This window comes from Nannospalax galili, unplaced genomic scaffold, assembly GCF_000622305.1.
Source record: "Nannospalax galili isolate Female #2095 unplaced genomic scaffold, S.galili_v1.0 scaffold1138, whole genome shotgun sequence".
NCBI classification, from domain to species: domain Eukaryota; kingdom Metazoa; phylum Chordata; class Mammalia; order Rodentia; family Spalacidae; genus Nannospalax; species Nannospalax galili.
In genome coordinates this window covers 3,246,253-3,252,419 of record NW_008342297.1, presented here as the reverse complement: position 1 = coordinate 3,252,419, position 6,167 = coordinate 3,246,253, and the positions used below count along the sequence as shown (strand labels likewise).

Below are 6,167 nucleotides of genomic sequence, written 5' to 3'. Positions count from 1 at the left end.
CAACAAATGTTCATTTCTGCCTCTTTCCCCTACCTTCCCCTCAATACCTTCCTCTTGGCTCTCATGGTCTCCCTCCTACGATTTTGGGACCTACACAAACATGAAAACATACATGGGTGAGCATGCACATTTTGAAATTCTCTGCAGCATGAAACTTAGATGTAATGATGTCATGAGTATATATATATACATCCATATCAACAGGGCATTTGTTTAAAATTTTCTCTCAATTACTAACTTGGCACAAAACAATTATCTACACTAGGAAGACATTCCAGATGGAGCTAATGAAAACAGAAAATCAGAGCGCAGCAAAGAATTTCTTTTCTAACATCCAAAGTCAGTCACTCTTCACACGATAAAGGAGAGATAACCTACTTGGACAGTGGCTTTCCCTGGTGGCAGTTGATCCCACCAATGAGGACCATGTTGGGCATCACAGGTCTGGGAAACTCCAACACAAAGTCAGCGCGTAACAACCAAATGGAGACTTGGCTGAAGAGATCATACATGGTCACTGGGGTTGGGAGAATTTCAGAGGAAATCTCTACTGCAGTTTTGTACAAATATGGGCAAATTGCATGCTCCCCAAAATGGGAAAGATGGTTCCACACTCCTTAAAAGTCATGACACCTGGGCTGGAGAGATGGCTCAGCAGTTAAGAGCACTAACTGCTCTTTCAGAGGACCCGGGTTCAATTCCCACCACCTACATGGCGGCTATGAACCGTCCTTAACTCCAGTTCCAGGGGAATCCGAAGCCCTCTTCTGACCTCCAGGGCTTTGCATGACACGGGTGCACTCTCATACATGCAGGAAATACACTTGCGCACACACACACAAAAAAATATCATGACATCTGTAAATCCCAAGAGACCTCTGGGACCATAGGAAAGAGAACCAGGGCACTGAGCACCTTCTTCAAGGTAGTGGCAAAATATTCCTCTGCTGAAGACCACGGATGGGAGGGAAAAGTACTTGGCAACAGTTAAGCTACACACGTCAAAAGCATCCAGAAACACGGCATCAAAAGAACTCTGCTTTAAATATTCGACTAAGTTTTTATCATTAAATAGCTCCTACAATTTGAAAAACATAATTCAACATATTTTCTAGATGTATTCTATAACATAGAATACAGGATATCTTGCCAAGGGCCCCACAGAGAATCACTAAAAACTTTGAACTCGCAGTCCAAATCCTCCAGAGTGTGGGGAGTAAGGAAATTCAGTCATCTTCCCAGTTGCCAACTCTTCTCTGGCATGACCGCCACCACCTCATGCCCCCTGTGGGTGAGTTTCTCCACAGCCGACTGCATGGTAAAACAGTGGCTCCCATCCATGGGCACCAGCAGCAGCTTGCCTGGGGACCCTGCCCTGCTGTAGGACAGGAGCAAACCAGTGACCCAGCCACACCCCTGACAAGCTAGTTAGTCTCTCTGAAACATTTGCTGTCTGATACTCAATGGAAAGTTTCTGTTCCTTTAGTAACGTTTCTCAAACAGGATGACCTCATTTCTGAGCCTAGCTTCAAGACAGACATCCAGGCAGAAAATCAAAGAGGGGTGGGCCCCTAAAGTTCAGTGTGCCTCTGAACCCTCCAATGATGACAGAATGATTTTCTCCAGGTACAGTGACCAGTGGTTGTCTTTCTGCTCAAGGCTTTGAGGTCTCCTGTGGTTTGGGATTTCTAGATATCATCACAGATGCAGGAGAGAAATGTCGCCAGGTTCCCATAAAGGTAGCAGGGACAATACAGGGATGATTCCAACCTTAGTCCTGGTGTTGAGACATTTGGCAAAGTACTATCTTGTTTAAACATGAACTTTGTTCTAGTTTACTTTCAACTACAGTGATAAAACCAATACGAACTTGGGGAGGAAAGGGCTTATTTGGCTTACATCTCCCACAGTTCATCACTGAAGGAGCCCGAGGTAGGAACTCAGGACAGGAACCTGGAGGCAGGAGCTGAAGCACAGGCCACAGAGGAAGGCTGCTTACTGACCTGCTTTCTTATACAATACTGAACAACCTGCCCGGGGTGGCACCACCCACAGTGGGCTGGGCACCCCCACATCACTCAACAATCAAAAAAAATGCACCACAGACATGGCCACAGGCCAGTCCAATGGAGGCAATTGCCCATTGAGGCTCCCTCAACCCAGGTGTGTCAGGTTGATAACTAAAGCTGTCCAGTACAAACTCTAACCCCTTTTTATTTCTGACTAGCGAGCGCTCACACAGAGCCTTTTGCTTGACTCCCAAACAGTGCTGCTCCAGGTCTGCTTCCAGAACGCAGTACAGGTACACGGTCCTATGCCCTCCTGCAGACACCAGGATGGACACTATGGCACCAGTGGACCAACTATCAGAGCAACATGTGTTGCCTGGTCACCCAAGCCCATCACCAGGGGCCTTACATTTTATATCTTTGGTGTTTTCTATTTTATATCTCTATTACCTGTGATAAAATTATATAACCTTTCCTGGTTTCCCCTCATCTCAGACAGTTTGTGGAGCACAAGTGTAAAACTCTGAATATCACGATGCTTTTTCCTTTTAGAGCATTGTTAACAGAAGATGCTGTGTTTGGCTGAGTCCTTTCTGAATCCTCTTCTCAGTCTCCCAGTGGGAACATCCTCTTCCCCTACGGCCACTTCCTTACCAACTGACCCTATTCCCCAGCACAAAGCCAGTCAACACTATGGGAAAACGTGTCAGCACATAGCCAATCATAGGCAGGTTCTAGCCTGGCATTTTACAATGGGGTCTCAGCACATTCTGAGTGGAAATCTGGTGTTTTCATCCTAACCCTAAAGATTGATATATGGATCAGGTTGACCAGCATGGCTCTGAGAACAAAGTTCTAGAACCCCCATCCCTCCTTGAGAGAAACACTCAAACTTACCCCTCTACCTTTCCCTTTGTCCTTTCTTAAGTACCTGAGCATCTCTCTCTACCAGGCATCTTTATGTTCTCTTCCTGACAGGATGACAATCATATTTTTTAAATTTCCCAACTCGGAGCTGTAGAGATGGCTCAGCAGTTATGTGCACTGGCTGTTCTTACACAAGACCCAGGTTCGAATCCCAGCATCCACATGGCAGCTAAAAACTATCCATAACTCCAGTTTCAGGGGATCCAACGGCCCCTTCTGACCTACGTGGATATTGCACAACATGGGTGCACTTACATGCAAGCAATACACTTGTACACATAAAATAAATAAAAATTTTTAAAAAGATTTTAAATTTCCCTACTCAATCCTCTCATCATAAGGAACAGGACACAGTATTCTTTCTGCAGGCATTTTTCTGTTGATTTGGGATCTCACAGATTCTGCCCATCCATCCCCAACTGGGACATTAAGATTGACCCTGAAGGACTCACAAAGTGTGACTGGGAAGAGATGGCAGCTCCTTCCCTGACAGGTCAACTAGCTGCAAAGACACCACTGCTCCTGGCCCCACAGCAAGGTCCTTGGAGCATAGATTGTGCCATTCCCACGATGAGTCAAAGGAACCTGCAGCAATGATGGTGGCTGATGTCTGATGTTTCAGTCAGTTACTTAGGCACCATTTCCCTGCATCATTTTTGAAAGTCCCTTTGGACCCATCATGAGAGCCACGTAATCTGCCAGCCAGGGCATGGAGCTTTACTTCCAAACAGTCTTCTGAGGACAAGTCCTTAGACACAGTCCTATGTTCTATCCCTGTTTTCACACATCCAACAGAAGCTCTTCTCACACCAGACAGGCACAGGAGACACACTAACATAGAGTCAACTCTGGTTTCTGCCATCAAGGAGTTAAAAGTACAGGGAGGCTTAATAGACCTGATAGAGATTCATGAAACAGTTCACTAGTTATGATTATGATGAGTCCTGGGAGAAAAATAGTCCCCTCCCACCATTTCTGGGAGTCATGGAAAGTTTCCCAAAGAGTTATCTTTGGGACCAGAATCAAACAGATGGACCAATTTGACAAGTGTGTGGGAGAAACAGGATTCCAGAGAGGGGAACACCCACAAAGGCCCCAAGGAAGAATGGGGGAGCCTGGGAGCAGGCAGTGTGGCTGGAACACCGAGGGCAGCAATGATCAGAAGAGGAGGAAGGGAGCAGGGCTTGGGCAGCTGCTTCAAGGATGCCTTCATTACCACAATCCACACTGAGAGGTCACAGGCTAAAACCTGTCCAATCAGACCCACGGCCAGTGCTCCCTGTCCGCTTCCTTCAGTGGGAAGGGAAGGACGTGGTGATGTTTTTCCATTATCAAATCAATCTTCATATCACTAAATTGGAACCCCTGCAATGTGGGGCACCTTCTGATACAATACCAAGAGTACCAGACCACCTATGATGTAGGCTTGTATCATAAATAATAATAAACCTACTAACTTCCTCTGTAAAGGAACAAGGTCAATACTACCTGCCTGAGTAATCATGCGAACTAGAATGAACGCCACTCTGCAGGACACCACCTCGATTACTGCAAAAGTTACAGTAATTTTTGAGGATTATAAGGTTACCTTCATTCACAAATACCATGGTGACAGGAAGCATTGCAGTGAGATTCTACACTGGGACATAAGGCTCCACCCCCACAGCACTTTTTAAAAGAGAAAAGATCTAGAATGGGTTAAGGCGGTGTGCTGGACAGCTTTAGTGTCAACTTGACACACCTGGGTTGAGGGAGCCTCAATTGTTGAATTGCCTCCATTGAACTGGCCTGTGGCCATGTCTGTGGGGAATCTTCTTGATTGTTGTGTGATGTGGGAGGGTCCAGACCACTGGTATCTTTAATTTAAAAAATGCTGTTAACTGTGTTGCATAAGAAAGCAGGCTGAGCAGGAGCCAGGGGAGCAGGCCAGTAAGCTGCATTTCTCCATGGCCTGTGCTCCAGCTCCTGCCTCCGGGTTCCTACCCTGAGTTCTTACCTTGGGTTCCCTGATGAACTGTGACCCTGGAGATGTAAGACAAATGCTTTCCTCTCCAAGTTGGTAGTGGTCAGTGTTTTGTCCAGGCAACTAAAGGCAGACTAGAACAGATGGTGTTAGCGAAAATGCCATATGTGAGGAAATGTGTTTGTCTTCGGATTCACATACGTTGACTGTTACAAGGATTGATGGAAGTTTTCCCACTGTTAAACAGTAATAAACCATACCTAACAAAACAGTCACCATCTTCAACATTTTAAAACAAATAAACTTAAACTGGGGAATTAAGACAGTTGTGTGTTATTATAACAAACACTACTCTAGCTCAAGAAATCCTTATTTCTAAGGAGATCCCTTCTGCACCAAGCACTCAGGCTGCGTCACCCCGCCCCTTCAGTCTCTGCTGTCTTTCCAGATTTGCCTATTCTGGATATTTTACGTAACTGGAATTGTGTCACGTGTTACATATTGTGTTTACTTCCTTTACGTCACATAACGTTTTCAAGGTTCAGGCATTTTTTGGCTCATGATTTAAGGTTTACATTTGATGAAGTGCAAATTGCCTGATCTTGTTATTTCTTCGGCATTTGAGATCCTATCTGAGAAACCATTGCCAAATGCAAGATCACAAGGATTTAACAGAACATTTTCAGAGTTCCATGGGATTTGCTTTTCTGTAATAGCTTGGATCGAGTTTAAGTTAATTTTGGGTGTGATGTGAAAGTGTACTCACAACACTGCTGAGGACACTGTTCTTTCCCAGTTGTAGGATATTGGTACTTTTGAAAAAAAGAATCAATTAGCCAACCATAAATGGATTTATCTTGGGACCCTTGATATTCCACTGACCTACACACAAGAGATGATTTTTGAGATGCTTAAGGAAGCTTAATAACTCTGGAAGTAGGATAACTGTAAAGAATTAACTTACGTTTGGAAAGTGTGATAATGAAATTGTAGTTATGGGAAAAGTTCATTTTTGTGTTAATGAAGTATTTAAGGACATCATGATTTCCTCATGAGACTTACAAGTATTTTTAACATTTTGGTTGTTAGCCTTGGCCTTTAACGGCTGCGCCATCCCTCCAGCTCAAAACACTAAGTAGCCCAAGCTGGCCTTGAACTCCAGATCCTCCTGCCTCTGCCTCTTCAGCATATCCTGCCAGTGTGCACCACCTACCGGCGACAAGTATTTTTGTAAAGAGTGTTAGGGTTCAAGAATCAAGAATAATTCC

General features: G+C 44.7%; 1 pseudogene; it reads right to left on the bottom strand.

The window, feature by feature from the left end:
* Positions 1 to 374: 374 nt before the first annotated feature.
* Positions 375 to 4,543, bottom strand: LOC103738256 (annotated as a pseudogene).
* Positions 4,544 to 6,167: the final 1,624 nt, after the last annotated feature.